General features: G+C 39.7%; 1 protein-coding gene and 1 long non-coding RNA gene across 2 annotated transcripts in view; both read left to right on the top strand.

Annotated features, from left to right (window-relative positions):
* slc38a10 (solute carrier family 38 member 10) overlaps window positions 1-21,388 on the top strand; it is a 122,123-nt gene that overhangs the window by 64,997 nt on the left and 35,738 nt on the right. The window lies entirely within an intron of this gene.
* On the top strand, window positions 240-20,120 carry LOC144699784 (uncharacterized). Its single transcript, XR_013580615.1, has 3 exons — window positions 240-292; window positions 13,402-13,453; window positions 20,038-20,120. It is a non-coding gene; the product is annotated as an uncharacterized LOC144699784 (long non-coding RNA).

Genomic DNA, 21,388 nt, shown 5'->3' with positions numbered 1-21,388 from the left:
TTCAGTTGAGCATAACATTAATGTGTGTACACTTGGGTCATGAATTACAAATTTTTTTGAGCAATCGATGGTTATTTTTTAAACTTGTCTTTCATTCTGCATCCCCACCACCACCCTCACCAATGTTCTTGACATAATAGCACATAACCATGCACACTAATGGTTCTAAACCCAGCTGACCTTATTTATACCCTGATCTTTGGGTGACAGAAAAGAAAGCCATTGGATATCGGAATGGGGGGGCCTGGGGAGAGCAGATAAGCATCCTTATGCTTTCCAGTAACAAATGCAGGTATAAAACACATAATTGAACTTAGAAAATTAAAAGAAATCTGTACTATAATAATTTCTGAGTTAGTTATAGATTTCCATTACTTTTAAAATAGCATGCAATGAACAGTATTAATCTATTTCAGACATCTTACAAAACCATTCTCTCCCTAAACTATTCACTATCAATTTCTGCCCTTGCCTACTAAGACCTGGGATCTTCTTTAGCAATCTGCCCTTTGCAGATTTGTGTGACATGATACTCTTAGTTTGTTTACAGGGTTAGACATAATCTAATGGTATGCTACCATTCAATGGATTGGTGAATATTGAATAGAAACTTTTTTAGATTTAAGTTAATTTAGATGACACAAAAAAGACAAGGATATAACATAAATACAAGAAAAAATCATATTGGCTCAGTTGCTATTTGAAAGAATGCTTTTTTTATATCAAAATAAAATCTCAAACTTCCAAGTTTGGCATATATCCTATGCTTTGGATTGTACTTAATGTAACCCACAAATAGTGTAGTGGAATAATTTGACCTGATGCAGACCTTGGAATATATTTTGGTGCTGCTTTGGAGACCTGCTTTTAATCCCTTAATTCTTTTGAAGTCAGGTTTCCAAGACTATCTTAATGATATATTCGTAAATAAAGTTGACAAATGCTATTGCACTTCCTGTGGGGGTACTGTAAACCAAAATTACTGAATGACTCCTCAGATAAAGAAATTTCCAACAAGAATCCATTTTTTGTAGCTTTTACTTTAACATGAATCAGAACCAACGTAAACATGAAACAACAGATAAATAATACTTCAAATAAAAAGGTAAATTTCACTTTAAAAATGCATCTTGCGCAACACAAGCACCCCCATCACTCCCCACATAAATATGGCACTACCAAGCTACACAGTTTCACAGAATGCTGTTCTTTTTTGACGTAAGGTAGATCAGGAATCCTATCTGACAACAGCTTTTACCTCCAAGTTTCACAGGTACGATTATAGTCAACAAGAGTCGCTTCTATGAACCCTCTCTCCCTCGGGTCATGACAGTCCTGATGGTGTACCTTTCCAGAGTTCCTTTTCAACCAACCAACCAATAACATCCAGTTCATGGTTTGGCCACTTCTGGGAAAACACTCAGCTCTTTAGTGCCTCTGACCTATTCACACAGCTTTCCAGATTTTATACCTTTTTTAATTAACTCAGACATGCCTCCAAGCCTCTTGACTCTTTTTCTGCCAAACAGAAAAATTGACCTCTTCCTGAGGGTAATTTGCTTTTTCTACTCGCAAGAATTCAGTGTATTCCTCTTTGTCTCTGTCTGCTTTCTCTGTGTCTGCATCTGTGCCTTCACCTTCCAGCTCCACTGCTTCTAGCTGTCTTTTGTTCAGGCTACATGACTTCTGTCCCAACTTCTATCCTGTTGGTACTGCTTCCAGATCAAGGGTTGCCAGGTCACATAGACCAGTATTTCTTATTATCCAAGAAAATTACAATTGATCCCTTTACAATTGATACTATTTCTTAAACGTCCTTTTCAAACATTCTTAAAAACAATTAAATTCCCTAGACATTTTAAAGAAATTGCACATTTTCCTTACTGCTACTGCTTCCTGGTCAAAGGTTGACACACTGCTTACAATTTGTATACATATATAGTTTATTCATAAATACAATGTTAACTTCATACCCTTTACTCAGCAAAATCCATTTTTTCTGCCAATTTTGACACAATTCAAAAGTTTCAGGTAAACTGTTCTGTTGGCTAAAGGGTGACCAAACCCCCTTAATGTTTACACACTATGTTCCCTCTAACTTCTGTTGCTGTGCACTGCATGGTACCTTTTAAGATTGATACACGCATATCTTAAAGGGAATGTTGCTTGTGCATGGCATGTTTGTTCCTGGCACTGCATATTCCAAATTGCTACATGGCCCCACAGATTCAAGGAAACATCAGTTACAAAATTAATCTATTTAGCCCATTCTGATTGCAGGAAACCTTGTTGTTTGCTTGTTAGCGCATTGATTGAATTAAGTATTTAAATCAGTGAACTACTCTGTTCTAGGATCTAAAAGCCAATGCCTTTTTCTTTATTTAAAAGTGAAACTAAAGAGACTGTTTAAAAAGGTCATAGACTATACTTTTCTGGCAAGTATTTTGGCATAGGTCATTTGTAATAAGATCTGCTTTATTTGTTTGAATGTTATTATTGTAGTCCTGTTAATGCAAAACTGCGCAATGTTCAGGTATATGTATAGTATATTAACTTAAAACCAAAATACTGCAGATGCTGGAAATCTGAAATAAACAGCATTTTGTTTTTGGCATATTGACATTTATTATAGGTAAAAAAAATTTAAAAGTGTATGAAACACGCTCATTGCTTGTATTCACGGCATAAAACTCTGTGACAAATCTTGACTTATAATCTTCTGTTACCAGTGTGATTTAGCCAGTAATTGACATTTTCTTTTACAAATGTCACAATGCTACATGATTTCATTGCAAATTCTTGTTTCTGATGTATTCAGATGGGAAAAATCCGATCTGAAGCACCATGCTACGATCTATATAAATTGTCATTGATATGTAAACATGTCGTTATGACGTTGTGTGCTGTCAGACTAGTCAATAAACAATTAATGTACCAGCTTTAAAAATATTCCTACACTGTTTTAACAAAAAGTATTTATAGATTAATGGGTACTTGAGGAACGGTTCCAAGATGCATTCCTTTGGAGATTATAACCTAGTAATCATTCCAAGATTTTTTCCAACGGAGCCTGTGTTTGTGTGATAATTTCATTGGCCCAATTTTAGTAAGATGATAAACTATTCCATTTCTTTTTGGCAGAGTCAGATGGATCACTGGTATGGAAGTTCTGTGTATTTGATACCCTGAGCTTGGCCTAGCAAAAGGGTCAATGGTACCAGCATTTATTTATAGGTTAAAACCATTTGTTGGTTTGTTTATAAATATATATCTCTTTTAAAAAAAAAAAAAGATTTTCTGAGTTCTGCTGTGAAACCGTAGATGTAATTTTCAGTGAACAGTGGAGAGGATGCACTGAGGTGATAAATGGCAGGGAAATTCTCTTGGAGCACATGTGTTCCAAAATGTTGGTGTCATTGACATGACTATAAACTGATTGGAGGCTGGTTGTACTCTTTTTTTTCCCAGCCAAAATTAAGTATTCCCTATGCCCCCTTCAAAATATATTTGTTCTAATCAAGAAGGAAAGCAGGCAATCTGTTTTCTGGCTCTGACAGTGCTGCACTTGTGCTAGCTTTTAGGTTCGACACGAGTGGTAGCAACTGACTTGTACAGTTTTTCCTCTGAAAGGGAAACAGTGGCTAAATTCTTACGGTACTGATAGATCCACAAATGTGCTTTTAACCCCTATGTGGTAAACTGAAGAAAACAATGAATATTATACTTTTGTTTGTATAGTTATCTCAGCAACAGATCACATTATGTAGTTTTGCTACCAGCATATAAGTGCAATAATTATATATTCACTCAGGCTAATTTGTGATCTTGCCCTGCTTTAAGCACCCTGTTGGATTCTTTTAACCTTTTCCTCTCTGCCTGAAAAAATTTCTTGGTGCAATATTACTAATTAAAATCAAAGGACTTTAAAGAAAACAGTTACATGACTATAGGATTCCCTGAATTTAGGGCTTGAGAAACAACTCAACAAATCCCAGAATCTTAATGCCCCCAATTTGAGCTTTTCAGAAAATGCCTCATTTCAGACATTACTTCATCTGTTATATCTGTAGTCCCCAAATTGCGATAACAGTTTAACCTGATAGAAAGTGTGTAATAATCCAATCAACTGTGAATAATTACATTTGGACTATCTCATTGCAAAGTCATAACATAGATTCTGATGATATTGGATATTTCAGATCTAACTTTTGTTCTCAGCTCTCTGGTATCATGTTAAGGGGTGTAATAAAATAATTTAGAATTTATGTGCAAGTGGTAACAAAACAAAGGCCAATATCTAAAGTTCTATTGAAGATCCAACAATGGTTGCCAGTCAGATGTGCTGGAACTTTCCAAGTTTGCTGGAGATCTTGCTTATTCAAAATTTGCTTAAAAGAATAGCGAGCTACAAGTTAGACTTAGGTCTTGGGCACCCCCTTCAGTGCAAGCCTGTCAGCAAGGTCTTTTTAAGCAGGTGCTATGTGACCCCGCTTTGACCTTCACCATCTGTGTCCTGTTTTTCCTGATGCAAAAATACTCCAATTCTGCATTCAAAAGGAACAAACGTAAAACACGCGTCCTGGGGATTATCCTAACATTGGGGCTGTCACAATAATTTATTACCAAATTAACCAGCCCTGATGAGACAAAATATTGATTATTTTTAGCATAATGATGGTAATGTTTAATGTGATAATTGTACGAGCTGTGGCAGTAATTGTCACTATGTTAATTGTGCCTAAATCCTTTCACGTGACATATCCTGACTTTCTCGGAGGGAATCTCATTGTTCTTCTGTGGAAGAGCAGAAGAGAATGTGGCTTGAGTTGAGGCTCATATCAATAATGGAAATCTACAACATTTTCTTGTATTTAATAGCTGGTATGTGTTTTCCTTTCAATAAATTGCTGATGGGCAAGAATGATATTTCCATTTACAGAAAGGTTCTTTGGCAGTTTCTATACTTGGGTGAAAATACTTGCATATTGTAACAAGGATCACATAGACTTACTTCACAGCAGTTCTTGAACACTACCAAGCAGCCTTACTCCTTTGATCTGTAATAATTCTTCTGCTATCAGAAATGATCCTTTTTTTTCCCCCAGAGTGTATAAATCCAGTACTTTTTTGGAGTAGCAAACAGACATTAGCCTTGGAAGAATAAACGTAAACCCAGTAATGATTGTCAGATGAAAGGTCATTGATCCGAAACATTAACTCTGTTTCTCTCTCCGCAGATGTTGCCCGACTTGCTGAGTATTTCAGATTTCCAGCATCTGCAGTATTCTGCTTTACTATACACACCAGTTTGAATAAGATCCTTCACATTTTTGAAGCATGCCAGGGAGTGAATAATAATTAAACTTTGTTACGACTGGTCCCCAGGCGAAGTCCCCCAATTTGTTAGCTTCCCGAATGGGACCCCTAATTTTGTTATGCTCTCGGGTGAGGGGAAATGTGCTGCCTCCCTTCCTTTATGAAGGTTGGTTGCAACAAGGGATCCCTTCCTCTCCTTTGGATACCCTTTCCCAGACCAAATGTATTCATTTTTTTAAGAAGGAGCCAATTTAACCAGACTTTCTTGAGTCAAAGAGTAAGTTTATTAGTTACTAAAACCGGAGGAAAAAAATCAACAGATGATGGATTTTGGGGTGATTGCTGAGATGTGCAAATCAGTCTTTTGTCTCTGCAACCACAGGTTAAAGTTCTGTCTTTTGCATCTTTCCTATCTCCCTTTCAGTGTCTCTGCTTGAAGAAGGCCATGATACCTTTTCAGGTACGACGTTCCATATTCTCTCAGGACAAGTCTGTCAGTATAATCCACATAGGAATTTTCCAAAAAGTGGTCACTTTACCTTATCAGCCATCCTTTGCTCAGTGTCCTTGCTTGTATTTCTTTAAAAACACGCCAGTCTTCCTTAAAAAGTTCAGTATGCCCGTAAGTAATTCGTGGCAGTCATCGACTTTTCATGATAACTTGAAGTTGAGCCAAAAGAATTAAATTGGTGTAACCTTTGAAGAGCTGTATTCCATTGTTTTGATAGTCAAAAATAATTTTTCACCTGGCCTGCATTGCTCAATTCATGAGAACCGCCATCATCAAACTTTTTAAATTTAAAAATTATTTATTCTAGTTAGGGCATAGCAGAATGTGCCCTCTGTTTCAACTCTCAACAGCTGATAACTCCCTTCACTTGTGACTTTAACACGTATTTCCCTAGTAACACTGCTGCTACCAGTGCTGAGATACCTGAACTAAAATGTTTTCTGTAATGACAGCGATAAGAGAATGAGAGTTTTATTCATTGCTTTGAGAAGACATCACACTTCTTTGATATCATGACATCACTATATGTCAACTTAATCCATAATTTCTGTTTCATATTTATATCTATATTCTGATCTCTTGTATAGAATTTGAATGCTTGTTTGCATCAGCAATAAATCTTGAATATGAATGACTCACTGAAGAACTGTAATGCGAGGAAATAATACTTCATGTGCAAAGTATAGAACAAGGCTTGCTCACTTTTTTTTGAAAAGGATAGAGTCTAAAAATGTATTGGAACAAATAATAAATATACTTTTTTGACTTCAAGCTAAACTATTAATCCTTCATGTATAGAAGTGTCGATTTTGTTCAGTTAGCACTTTTTTGAATCAAGACTATAGATTTGAATGTCATGTGAGTGGATAATCCAAATTGAGTGTTGCATTGGTGTACTCTCCTTCAAATGAAACATTAAACTGAAGCTGTAATAAAAACAATGGTTACTAGAAATACTCAGCAGGCCTGACAGTATCTGTGGAGAGTTAACATTTCAGGTCGAGATGATCTTTCAGCAGAACTGTAAACTGAAGCTGTGCCTGCTTGTTCTCCTCCTGGATTAAATGGAGCATAAATGAGCATGGTATACTGAGTCATAAGAGTTATACAGCACAGAAACAGGCCCTTTGGCCGATCGTGTCCGTGCCGGCCGTCAAGCACCTATCTATTCTAATCCCATTTTCCAGCACTTGGTCCGTACCCCTGTATGTTATGGCTTTTCAAGTGCTCCTCTAAATACTTCTTAAATGTTGTGAGAGTTTCTGCCTCTACCACCCTCTCAGACAGTGTGTTCCAGATTCCAACCACCCTCTGAGTGAAAAAAAATTTCCTCAAATCCCCCTCTAAACTTCCTGCTCCTTACCTTAAATCTATGCCCCCTGGTTATTGACATCTCTGCTAAGGGGAAAAGTTTCTTCCTATCTACCCTATCTATGCCCCTCATAATTTTGCATACCTCTATCAGGTCCCCCCTCGGCCTTCTCTGCTCTAAAGAAAACAACCCTCGCTTATCCAGTCTCTCTCCATAGCTGAAATGCTCCAGCCCAAGCAACATCCTGGTGAATCTCTTCTGCACCCATCCTTCCTATAGTGTGGCGACCAGAACTGCACACACTACTCCAGCTGTGGCCTAACTAGTGTTTTATACAGCTCCAACATGACCTCCTTGCTCTTACATTCTGTGCCTCAGCTAATAAAGGCAAGTATCCCATATGTCGTCTTAACCACCTTATCTACCTGTGCTGCTGCTTTCAAGGGTCTATGGACATGTGCACTAAGGTCCCTCTGATCCTCTGTACTTCCTAGGGCCCTACGATTCATTGTGTATTCCCTTGCGGTGTTAGTCTTCCCAAAATGCATCACCTCTCACTTCTCAGGATTAATTTCCATTTGCCACTGCTCTGCCCATCTTACCAGCCCATCTATATCGTCCTGTAATCTAAGGCTTTCCTCCTCACTATTTACAACGCTACCAAATTTTGTGTCATCTGCGAACTTACTGATTAAACCTCCTATATTCTAGTCTAAACCGTTAATGTACACTGCAAACAGCAAGGGCCCCAGCACCGATCCCTGCGGTGCACCACTCGTCACAGGCTTCCAATCGCAAAAACGACCTTCAACTATCACCCTCTGCCTCCTGCCACTAAACCAATTTTGGATCCAATTTGCCAAATTGCCCTGGATCCTATGGGTTCTTACCTTCTTGACCATTCTCCCATGCAGGACCTTGTCAAAAGCCTTACTGAAGCCCATGTAGGCTACATCAACTGCACTACCCTCATCCACACAACTAGTCACCTCCTTGAAAAATTCAATCAAATTTGTTAGACATGATCTCCCTGTGACAAAGCCATGCTGACTATCCCTGATTAATCCCTGACTCTCCAAGTGGCGATTAATCCTGCCACTGATGTTAGACTCACTGGCCTGTAATTACCTGGTTTATCCCTACTATCCTTCCTGAATAATGGTACCACATTCATTGTCCTCCAGTCCTCTGGCACCCCTCCTGTGGCCAGAGAGAATTTGAAAATTAGGGTCAGAATCCCTGCAATCTACTCCCTTGCCTCATATAGCAGCCTGGAATACATCTCATCTGGACCAGGGGATTTATCTACTTTTGAGCCCAGTAAAGCCACTGATACTTCTTCCCTTTCAATGCTAATTTGTTCAAGTATATCACAGCACCCCCTCCCTGATTTCTACACCTACATAGTTCTTCTCCATAGTGAACACACATGAAAAATAATCATTCAAAGTCCCACCTACGTCTTCCGGCTCCACACACAGATTGCCACTTTGGGCCCTACTATTTCCCTGGTTATCCTCTTGCCCTTAATATATTTATAAAATGCCTTGGGATTTTCCTTTATCTTGCCCGTCAGTGTTTTCTCATGCCTCCTTTTTGCTCTCCTAATTACTTTCTATACTCCTGTAGGGCTTCTGCTGTTTTCAGCCCTCTATCTGCCATAAGCCTCCTTTTTTTCCCCTTATTCAATCCTCTATATCCCTTGACACCTAGGGTTCCCTGGACTTGTTGGTCCTACCCTTCACCTTTATGGGCACATGTTAGCCCTGAACGCACACTTTCCTTTTTGCATGACCCCCACTGGTCTGATATAGACTTTCCTACAAGTAGTTGCTTCCAGTCCACTTTGGCCAGACCCTGTCTTTTCACATTGAAATCGTCCTTCCCCCAACCCAGGACCTTTATTTCCAGTCCATCTTTGTCCTTTTCCATAACTACCTTAAATCTTAGAGTTATGGTCACTATTCCAAGCAGTGTGCTATTGTGGTTCTCTCAAACAATTCCATCAAAAACAGATGTTTCATTTTACTGTTGTTTGTGGGACTTTGCTGCATACAAAATGCTTGCTGCATTTGTATTGTAAAACATTGCAGTTCAAGGTAATTCATTGCATGTGAAGCATTGATAGATATTTTTGAGAAGTGTGATGACGTAATTACATTGGTGCAAATTAGGCTTGTTTGCAATAGTGCTCTTCATGTTTTGGGGTTTTTGATCTTTGTTTCCTTTATAGTAAGGATTTAGGAATGAGTTATATTTGAGGCTTGTGTTTTAAAATGAATACTGAGAAATATATAAACTCTGACTGACTGCCCCCAGAGTCTTCATTCTTGTATACTCTGAAGATGGGATCCCTGACTTCCCCTTTCAGGGGATGTAGGCCTTTCAACCAAACCAGCTGCTCCTGTTCCTAGGAGCATATTCTCAGTGGATAGCTCCTGCTGGGCATGGACAGAATTATCCTCATCATAATAGGTCTGGTTGTTTGTTAGGCTATTAGAACGTAACTTAAGAACAAGGAGCACAAGTGGGCCACTTGGCTTCTTGAGCCTGCTTGTCATTTAATAAGATCATGGCTGATTCTCAACCTCAACATCATACATATAGACATACGAATTAGGAGTAGGTCATTGGGCCCCTCAAGCCTGTTCCACCATTCAATAGAACCATGGTTAACCTGGTTGTGACCTCAATTCCACTTTCCTGCCTACCCTTGATACCCTTTGACACTCCTGCCCAATCCCCATATCCTTTTCTTTCCTTAGTGTCCAAAAATCTATTGACCTCAGCCCTGTACATACTCAGCGACTGAGCAGCCACAGCCTAAAGCTTCTACAATATAGGGTTGTTTCATAACCCTGACCATTTTAGATAACCAGCAGAGTTTGTTCATTAACACATCAAACTCCCTGCTGTTTGTGTGGAAAATCTTTTTTTTAAGCCTGTGCAAATTCACTTTATTTTAAAACATAACCCTTTCATGCAACTCAAAATGAAATTCCCTGGTTTAAAAAATTGTTCAAAAATCATTACCAAATCATTACCAATATGTTTCTGCTCTGAATAGAGCATGTGCTTAACAACTTCAATAATCAGTAGTTTACTGCTTTAGCTCACGGCCTTTTCATAATGTTTTGAATAAAAATTGATGTACATTGTTCCAGTTTCCTCCCCTTCCTATATCTCCCATCATCTCTGAATGCAACAGTTGTTGCATGTTTGGTTAACTGGGAACTTGGGTAGCGTTTCTGTAGAATGCCCAACTGTCCATTCTTCATGGATAATTTTGATATTGCTTTTCAGCTAGCTATTTAATTGTTAGAGGACATAGCAGCCAAGTGCAAACCTGTTCTCATTCTGTCTATTGAGCAAAATTGGTAAAAATCTTAAATGTAGGTTGGATGATGCATGCAGATCCAAAGGTGAAAACAGAAGATGCCTCAAGGGGGAAAGTCAACTTCCCTAATGATCTTATGTGGGTTGGAAGGAGGCGTCAATAAATAGCAATCAAGAATGAAAACCTTGGTTGTTTTTTCCTTCTTATCCTTTCTCTATCCGAGGGGTGCTGAAGGCATTGTAGTATGCCAAATGAAATGAGCTAACTCAGCATTGGCTGAACATGAAACTTGAAACCTCCTGGTTTCTTTGCCTTGGTACTATACTGAGCTGTATCATTACTCAGCGTATGGGAAAATAATTTGCCACATTTTAAGGTATGGTGTCTCCTTTTTCTTTGACCTTGCACCATCCCTGAGCAAAAGGCTTGGCTTTTTAGATTTTACCCAATTCTGCTCAAATCAGGCTACCAGTAAGTACATAACGATGTTCCTCTATAACCCTTTATCACCATCATCACTTTTACTTCAATAATTTTACACAATGAAGTTGGTGAAAATGGTGATGATGGAGAATGTTGGGCGGTGCGGTTCTGTGTATTGGCACTGTCTGCTGCCTAGCCCACTTGAGACATCCCATTTATTTCACTGCTTTTACATCCAGCAGATCACACTCTGGATTGTTTTCATAGCAAAGACCATTTTCTTACGTGAACAGGTCACTAGCTTGACTCCTGACTTTCCACCAAGAGACCCGACTAAATGCGATAGGATGGATTGCCATTCCTCCCGTTGAATATCAACCCAGTTTTCAGAGGCTGGAACTTGCTACATCTATCTAGAGGAGCTCAAACCCATAGCATTCCAGCTTAAGTTGGAATGCTGCCACCGCACCAAGGCTCACTCTGACTGGCAACACTACCATAAAGAAAACTACACATAAAGCAATTGTCAGAATGCTATCAGAGTGGGGGTGTCTTTAAAACTGGAACTTGATTAGAAGGCAGAATACCTTTCATATTTTCTTAATGCACAGGAATCCTCATTTTGACTTCCAAACCCACTATATGGTCATCTAACAGTAAATAATATGTAAATAGGATGAACGGATTGTATTTCTGATGTATGAAAAGCTGGGAATGATTATCAAACACCATAGAAACATTTAGTTCAAATTCTTGTACGTTCTCAATGTTGTAAAATTAATGGTGAATGACAGAGTTACGTCTTTTGATTTTTTTAAAAAATGTGCAAGATAAATGATCTATAATGTTGTATTTCTGCCAAACATAACCATTTAACAATAGTTTGATGGAATGGTATTTGACAGGCACATCCCAAGCTGCTTATCCCTTTTGTATAAGACTCCCTGCAAATCTAGAAAACTTGCATACAATCTCCTGAAAGTTCAATAGGTCAGTAAACACAAGAACTAGTTTTGCTTTCGGAAGATGTAGCCATTTGATTGCTAAAGAAGTTGTGCATGAATGACATTGAGCAAAACAAAAGCAGTCCCATGGCCTGCTTTACACCTTACATAAAACTGCTTACTGATGACTCATTGGATTATAGTTGCAGCTATAATTGGGGAGATGGGGATAACCGAACAAAATACAGTACAGGAGGTTTTTGCCTTGTGGATGCTAGCCCCATTTTCTTGTAACCTCTCTATAACCTTTTATATTATTTTTCGAATACTTGTCCAATTCCGTTTTAAATAAAATCGGTATTTTGTCTTAATAGGTGAATATTGTAAAACATTTCATGTTCTAATAATTGTCTTTATGCAAAATAAATTATTCTAACTCCCTTTTTCAGAACAGATCATGAACCTATACCCTTTTGTTACTGATTTAATAGCAAGCAGAAAACGATCTTTCACCACCGTGATAACCCATGTGCTTTTGGGGGAAACTCTGTTTTATGTTGGGGCAATTGTCCCTTTTAAGAACTAGGTTTCTATAGAAGATTTCTTGTGAAAAGCAACTTGCTTCCAGTTACTGATCATGTACCAAGTTGCCTGGGGGATAAACAATTGTAACAAAAGCTAAACAAGAAGTTAATTATGAGGAGAGGAGGGGGAGAGATAGATTCCTGTTTGTGTGTGTGGTTCTGTTTTAAAGCAGTTGAGTTTAGAACAAGTAAGCTGGAATGTTTCAAGCTGGCAAGTTTCAAGCTGCATTCATTTGAAATTTTGTGTGCTGGCTAAAAGGGTTTAAATCCTTTGGTAACTGAAGGACTGTACAGTAAGTTGGATAACTGGGATAGCCAAGCTGAGAAGAGAGAGAGAGAGATCCTAGATGCAAGACTCCAGAGTTAAAGAACATTAGAACCATGAGAGTTCTGTGGCTACGCTTAAGACATTAGTGACACCTGTGCTGAACTGGGAGTCTAAAACCGTAGGACAGTTGGAAGAGATTTGAAGGTGCAACCTTAGTGAAATAAGTGGAGGATCCAAGAAATCTCAACCCTTTTATGAATCTTTGAAACAGTACTCAGACCAAGTGGGCAAGTTTCCAGCTTCTGGTAAGCGTCAAATGGGAAGGAAATTTAAGTAAAAAAATACAGTTTACAGTGTAAGTAGCTGTGTTCATTGTACTTCTATTTTTAACGTAGCTGACTAGTTAAGACAGAGTGTAGTTATCAGCATTCATGTTCTTTGACTTTGGTGTAGTAAAATTCTTTTGTTTTAAACAATGAACCTCGTGGTTTCATTCTTTTAGTAAATACTCGGGCTTTTAGACTTCCAAAAAAATTTCAAAACGTCACTGGTCTCTCCCTAGATCATAACACCACCAATTTTCTTAAGTTTTTGCTATTTTGAAAACTTCAGTTAATTTCTAAGCTTATCCCTCAATGAAAAAGACACCTTTTTTAACGTCTGTTTTAATAATTATAATCTCCTTTTCCTGGTATACCCGAGACAGAGGTACAACAAAGGCTGAATTCAGGATATCAACAACATAGTTCGACTCACTGGTAAGTTAAGAACAGGTAAGCTATCTATCGAACTTCTCCGCGGGTATATTAGACCCAAGGTTGTGCCACTGTTCATTTCCAAGTTTATTGATAATGCTAAAGTGAGACACAGTCCTACTATAGAGCAAGCATTTATGCAGGATGAGACTGAACAGAGTGATAGTAGGTTTACTAATTTATGCCATGTCCTACACTGTGTCTGGCCTGAGGTACGCAAATTTCTTTCATTTTTCAGTTTGATCTGTGTGCCACTATTTTGCCTCAATAGATGACCACATGATAAAAAATGCACGCTTGAAACATGCTTGCAATGTAAACTCACTTATGCGGAAGTGGTTTGGCACTGTAATTAATGACGCCGCCAAATATTTAGTCAATATCTCTGACCATGCACTCTGAAAATAAGTAGTTTGTTCTCACACATGGCTTCAATTTTAGTGTACCTTCGTCCCACATCAAACAGGAGGACATGTTTGCTAAGTTCAAACTCCTCTATTCCCAGCTATCCTGCCACAAACCAACGTCCAATGAAGACGATGAGTTCTTGAAAGCACACTGAGCTGATCTAGTGCACACATATTGCGGGATACCCAATGACTTGGCCGATTTTCACATGCATCACGAATATCTGGTAGCGTCGCAAGGCCTCAAGGGCAACTTAGATATACATATCTGTAAGCCCGACAAAGGGACTGGAGTAGTCATGCTTAACAGGCGTGACTATATTGACAAAATGCAGGCCGTTCTTAATGACGGGTCCAAATTTGTACTCTTTGGACCTGCTACTAAGCATGACCGCACAGTCCTGTTTGAAGGCAAGTTACAAAAATGCTTGTTAGACTTGTGTAAGATTAACAAGTTGCCTGATTTTTTTATATGATAGGATTCAACCTCACGGTTCACTTCGTCCACAAATGTATGGGCTTCCCAAGATGCACACAAATGATGCCCCTTTATGCCTTATCTTATCCATGACTGATTCTGCACAAGATGAATTGTCTGAATAGTTGTGCGAGTTGTTACAACCGGTTCTGAGCAAATTTTCCACATACACAGTGAAGGAAATCTTTGCAAAGACCATACAGGACTTGCATATCGATAGCAATGCCGTGTCCATATGCCAGTTCAACATTGCTAGCTTATTTACTAATGTACTACTCAAGGAATCCATAGACATTTGCACCACATTACTATATCATGGTGATCTTGACATGCCGCCATTTTCTGAATCCGCATTTATTGAACTTATGAACTCAGCAACTCGCGCATAGATGATATGTTTGCTATATTTGAATCTGTAGCTGCATGTAAGAATTTCCTTACATCATGCACTCCAATTCACCATTGAAATGGAGCAGTCAAATGAGCTCCCTTTCCTTGATGTGCTAGTTCAGAGATCTGCCAGTGGGTTATCTACTCCTGTCTACCACAAGCCCACCTTCACTGGTCGACATACGTGCTGGAATTCCTGCAGTTCCATATGCTATAAGATTGGCCTTATCAGCATCCTCGTAAATGGGGCCTGAGCCATTTGCTCACGGCGCAAGCTTGTTGCGGAAATAGGGCGCATCAAAGCTATCCTGCAGGTAAACGGCTATTGCACAAACTCATGAATGGGCCTAAGGCCTCCATGTTTGGTCCTGAAGAGTGCTCAGTGTACCTCAGATTATCCTGGAAGGATAAGGTGTGTCAAAAATTTGAGCAACAGGTAAAGCTAGTCATTTCACCTGCTACTATGCAGTAGCAACACGAGCCCTAATTTCCACTAACAGGATGCTGCCAAAAACATGTTCTGCCTCCCACACAAATGAGAAATATGGCATATGAATTTCAGTGCTTGTGTGATGCCAGGTATGTAGGCCGCACATCCCAATGACTGATGATTGTATCAAACAGCATGTCCCTTTGGTTGTTTGCAGCAGGCAAAGTACTGATGTACTCAACCAGCCTGTGCTTGCAAAACTCAAAACATGGTGTCCAACACGAGATGTGATTCCACAATTGGAGGACACTTACTACGCAATCCCGATTGTGCTAAAAATTGCACTAATAACCAATTTGGGGTTCAGTTGGGCTCAGAGTGGCTCCCGTATGTGCACTGGAAGCTACACACAGGACCCTGTCCTTTGCAAACAGAACATATCCATGCATTGTACCTTTTTCAGCAAAACCATTCCCTGGTTCATTTCCCAATGCAATTGATCAATCAGAGTTGACTAGCTTGGTTTGAGTTTGAACAAAAGCTTCACAGTTAACTGTTTCCTCCATGCATTCGCCATGGCAACACCTCTACCAATCAGAGTCCACTTGCCAACCAATCAGCACCCTCTTCTTGCAGTAAGAACATAACAAGAAATAAGAGCAGGAGTAGACCACATGGTCCTTCAAGCCTGCTTTACCATTCAATACGATCATGGCTGATCTTGGCCTTCCAACTCCATTTTCCCACCTGCTCCCTATCTCCCTTAATTCCCTGAAAGACCAAGAATCTGTCTGTCCCAATCTTAAATGTATTCAACGATGGAACATCCACAACTCTCTGGGTTAGAGAATTCCAAAGATTCACAACCCCTTAAGTGAAGAAATTTCTCATCTCAGCCCTAAATGATCGGTCCCTTATCCAGAGACTGCTCCCGTGTTTTAGATTCCTCGACCAATGGAAACAATCTCTCTGCGCCTACCCTATCAAGCCCTTTCAGAATTTTGTCAGTTTCAATTAGATCGCCTCTCTTAACTCCAGAGAATATAAGCCCAATTTACTCAGCATTTCATTATAGAACAAACCCCTTACCCCAGGGGTCAATTTAGTGAACCTTCGCTGTACCACCTCCAATGCAAGTGTATCCTTTCTTAAATGAGGAGATCAAAACTGCACACACTACTCCAGATGCGGCCTCACCAAAATCCTGTACAACTGTAGCAAGACTATTTTATTCTTGTACTCCAATTCCTTGCAATAAAAGCCAACATTCCATTTGCCTTCCTAATTGCTTGTTGCACTTGCATGCTAACTTTGTGTTCCTTGTACAGCAAACCCAAGCATGTTTGAACATCAACACTTCCAAGTTTCTCATCTTTTAAAAAGTATTCTGCTTTTTATTCTTACAGTCAATGTGAATAACTTCACATTTCTCTATATTCTACCCCATCTGCCACCTTGTTGTCCACTTACCTAACCTGTCTTTTTCTATTTGCAGACTCTGCCTTTCCCATAGCTCACCTTTCCACCTAGTTTGCTATCATCAGCAAATTTAAATACATTACTCTCTTTCTTCATCTAAGTCATTAATATAGATTGTAAATAGCTGAGGCCCTAGCACTGATCCTTGCGGCACACCGCTATTCAGTGGCTGCCAACTTGAAAAAGTCCCGTTTGTACCCACTCTGTTTTCTATCCGTTAATCAGTCCTCTATCCATGCTAATATATTACCCCCAACTCCATAAGCCCTTATTTAGCCTATTAACTTTTTGTGCGGCACCTTACTGAATGCCTGTTGGAAATCCAGGTATACTACATCTGTTGGTTCCCCTTTATCTACCCCATTAGTTACATTCTCAAAAATTCTAATAAATTTGTCAAACAGGATTTCCCTTTAGTAAAACCATGTTGACATTTCTAATCATACTATGCTTTTGTAAGTGCATTAAGAGTTTCTTAATAGACTCCAGCATTTCCCAGGAACTGATGTTAGGCTAACTGGCCTGTAGTTTACTGCTTTCCCTCTCCCTCCTTTCTTGAAAAGTGGTGTAATATTTCCCAACTTCCAATCTAGTGGGATAAATCTAAGCGTAAGAAAATTTGGAAAATCATAGCTAGCACACCTGCTATCTCTATAGCTACCTCTTTTAGAACTCTAGGGTATAGGCCATCAGGTCCTGGGAATTTGTCGGATTTTAGTCCCTTAAGTTTTTCCAATACTTTTTCTCTGTGGATATTAATTTCACTAAATTTCTCACTCTTTTTAGCCCTTAGGTTATTGTCTCTTTCTGGTATGGAGCTTCTGTCATCTTCTCTGAAGACAGACACACAATATTTGTTCAATGCTTCCACCACTTCCATGTTTCCGATTTTTCTCCTGCATTTGCTTCTAAGCGACCAACGTTTACTTTAGCTACTCTATTCCTTTTTATATACTTATAAAAGCTCTTACAATGCGTTTTTATATTTCTGGCTAGTTTACTCTCATTGTATTTATATCATTTTATCAACTTTTTGGTGGCTCTCTGCTGGTTTCTAAAACACACCCAATCCTCAGACTTACTATTGCTTTTTGAAATATTGTAAGCCTGTTCTTTTAATCTAATACTATCCTTAACTTCCTGAGTGAGCCATGAGTGGGTCCTTCTTGCTGAGTTTTTGTTCTTCAATGGAATGTATTTTTGTTGAATGTCTTTAATTGTTTCTTTAAATGTTTCCCACTGTTCATTTACCTCCATACCTTTTAGTCTATTTACCCAATTAATCTTAGCCAGTTCTCCCCTCATACTTGTAATTGGCTTTGTTTAAGATTTTTGTTCGCGATTGGAATATGTCAATTTCAAACTTAACATGGAATTGAATGGTATTATGGTTACTATTTCCCAGTGGATCTTTTATTAGGATATTACTAATTTTTTTATTATTCTTTCATGGACTGCGGCTTCACTGCCAAGGCTAACATTTGCTGCCCACCCCTGATTGCCCTTGAACTCAGTAGCTTGCTAGACCAATTCAGAAGGCAGTTAAGAGTCAACCACATTTCATTACACAATACTGGATCTAAGGTAGCTTTATCCCTAGACGGTTCCACTACTTACTGATCCAAGAAACTGTCACGAAAACATTCCACAAACTCATCTTCCAGACCATTTTTGTCAATTTGATTGTCCCAGTCTGTATGAAGATTAAATTCCCCCACAATTATTACATTTCCTTTGTTACAGGGTCCAACAATTTCTTGTTTAATGCCAATGGTATAACTACTGCTAGGCGACCTATAAGCTACTCCCACCAATGTTTTCTGACTCTTGCTTTTGCTAATTTCCATCCATATTGATTCTACTTCATGGTCTTCAGAGACCAGATCCTTTATCACTAATGTCCTTATGTCATGCTTTACCAAAAGGGCTACCCCACCTCCTTTGCCATTCTGTCTGTCTTTCCGAAATATTGTGTATCCTGAAATATTTATTTCCTAACTTTGATCACATTGTAACCATGTTTCTAAAATGGTGATTAGATCTGAAGCATTTACCTCTATTTGTGCGACTAATTCAACTATCTTATTGCAGATGCTTTGTGCATTCAAATAAAGAAGCTTTAATTTCATTTTTTTTTTACTTCCATTCCCTGCAATGAACTTATTCACTGACGTACGTTTTTTGGTAAACTCTGTCCATTCCTGTCACACTCTGCTTTTCATTACCCACATCACTATGCTATTCTGAAACCTCAACCTTTCTCTTTGGATTTCTAAGCCTCCCTTCACCCACCAATCCCATTAGTTTAAAGCCCTGTCCGCAGTCCTAGTTATATGATTGGCCAGGGCGCTGGTCCCAGCCCGGTTCAAGCGGAGCCCATCCCAGCGGGATAGCTCACTTTTCCCTGAATAGTGATGCCTATGCTTGTGAACTGAAGCATAAATTGAGATTTGGTGGTATTGTGAATCAATCCAGATGAGGGGTAGACCATATAAGACTGGGATGAGAGAGAATTTCTTCACTTAGAGGGTGGTAAATCTTTGCAATTCATTGTCCCCAGTGGGCTATGGAAGCTCAATCATTGAGCAAGTTCAGGACAGAAATCGACAGATTTCTGGCGACTGATGATATAAAGGGACATGGAGATAGAGCAGGAAAGTGGCACTGAGTAGATGATCAGCCATGATCTAATTGAATAGCGGAGCAGGCTTGATGGACCGAATGGCCTACTCCTGTTTATGTGAGCACAAGACAAGACAAAAAGCTTCAACAACTTGTCTCTTTCAGAAATATTCTTGGTATACTTTTTTTAAAAAAATATTCACTGTACCCTTTCTATTGATATAATATCCTGCCCAAAACTGTACGCAATACTCTATGGAGAGAATTTTTTCTATGGCAGGCGGGCTGGCTATGGAGCTGATTGCCGCCAGCGATTGGTTGCGTGCCGCCATTTTTTGTGGGTGGGCCGATTAAGGCCCGCGCAGCCAGTAGTGCTCAGCGCTACCTGTGCGGGGAGGGAGGAGGAGGGGCGTGGGGGGGGGTTGGGGGGGGCGGGGGGCAGTCTTCACGCATGCGTGTGAAAAAGCGCAGCAATCTTCCTGAGGCACGGAGCTGTCTCAGAGAGATTGAATGGATGAGAAAACTTTTTAATAAATTAAGTAAAAATTGATTTAAATATGTCCCCTCATGCGACAGTGTCACACGAGCTGGGACATGTTTGTGAAGTTAGGAAAATTTATTTATTTATTTTATAAAAGCTTCAGGAAACCTCATCCCGCCCGTGGATGAGGTTTCCTGAAAAACGCGAAGGCAGCTTGGGCTCTTTGCCTGCCCACCAACCTTAAGGTTGGACGGGCAGCGTTCCTAACAAGTTTAATTACTTTTTTAATGGTCTTAATAGGCCGTTGACAGTTCAGCGGGTGTGCAGCCGCCGCCAAACGAAATATTGAAATGACGTGCGTTGGTGGGCCGCACGCCCGATGTCATCTCGTATTATTTTACGCGTCGGCATGTCGGGCCCACCCCCGCACGCCGACTGGAAGACTCAGCCCCATATATAAGTTAAGTATTGCTGTGTAGAAATTCAACAACATTTCCTTGATTTTATATTTAATGCCCATTTGGTTTTAATGGCTATTTCCGCTTGTACTATCACCACTTAAAGATTTATGCATTGACACCCCTTGATTTTTCTGTACCTCATTCTGTTAACCAGTCTTACCTTTATTGTTTACTTCTGTTTTACTCAAAATATACTAGTTTGCATTTCTCTACACTGATTTGTATCCACCTTTTAACTGACGACTCCGCTAATCTATGCCCTCCTGCAACCTCCTTTATTTCTGATAGTTTTCCATACTCCTAGCTTCAGTATAATTCCTCTTGTGATTATTTAGTCAGTTAGGCATCTGTCCATCTTGGACAATGATGGACTGCGCCAGGGTGTATGTCACTTCTGCATTGAACATGTCTGTTGTGGCTGTAGAGACTGATTCATGAGTGGCAGCTCCTTCCGCAGATGGCACAGATGAATAGCGTTGGCCCGAGTCAACTGATATTTTTTCCTTCTGGACTCTCTTTTTGGCCATCTGGTCATTTCTTTTGCCTCCTGCTTTTCCACACCCTTCTTGACTGTTTGTCTCTATACACTCTGATCAGCAGCGAAGACTTCCTATGCAAGGACTCTGATCTGGTCAACTTTTAAGTCTAGCTTGCAGACATCCTTGTATTGAAGCTATGGGTGACCTGTTGGTCTCATGCCGATCGCAAGCTCGCCATAGAGCATGTCTTTGGGTTGGGGATATGGCCGTCATCCATTCAGCTCACATGTCCCAGCCAACAGAGTCACTGTTGTTTCGAGTTGACTGGAGGGAATTATGCGAGGGCCCCTGCACGCTGGTGTACTTCCATGTTTGGCACTTTGTCTTGCCAGGAGATGTCCAATATTCATCTGAGGCAGTGGAGGTGGAAGCTGTTCAGATGCTTTTCTTGGTTTGCATATGTTGTCCATGCCTCACTACTGTAAAGAAGGGTGCTGAGAAAACAAGTCTGGTACACGGGGAGCTTTGTACATTTGGTAGTTTGTTGGTGGTTCCCACTTGTCCTGATGCCAACTCTCTTTGACATATTTTTCTCCATCGTGCTATTGTATGCTTTTGGTGACTCAAATGAGGGTGCCTACCTTCATTCCAGAGCTGACGGCAAGCTGTTCAACTTGGCAAGACTGCATGCCAAGACCAAAGTGCATAATG

This window comes from Cetorhinus maximus, chromosome 24 (genome assembly GCF_964194155.1).
Source record: "Cetorhinus maximus chromosome 24, sCetMax3.hap1.1, whole genome shotgun sequence".
Taxonomy (NCBI): Eukaryota; Metazoa; Chordata; class Chondrichthyes; order Lamniformes; family Cetorhinidae; genus Cetorhinus; species Cetorhinus maximus.
This window is presented reverse-complemented; position numbering and strand designations above follow the sequence as displayed.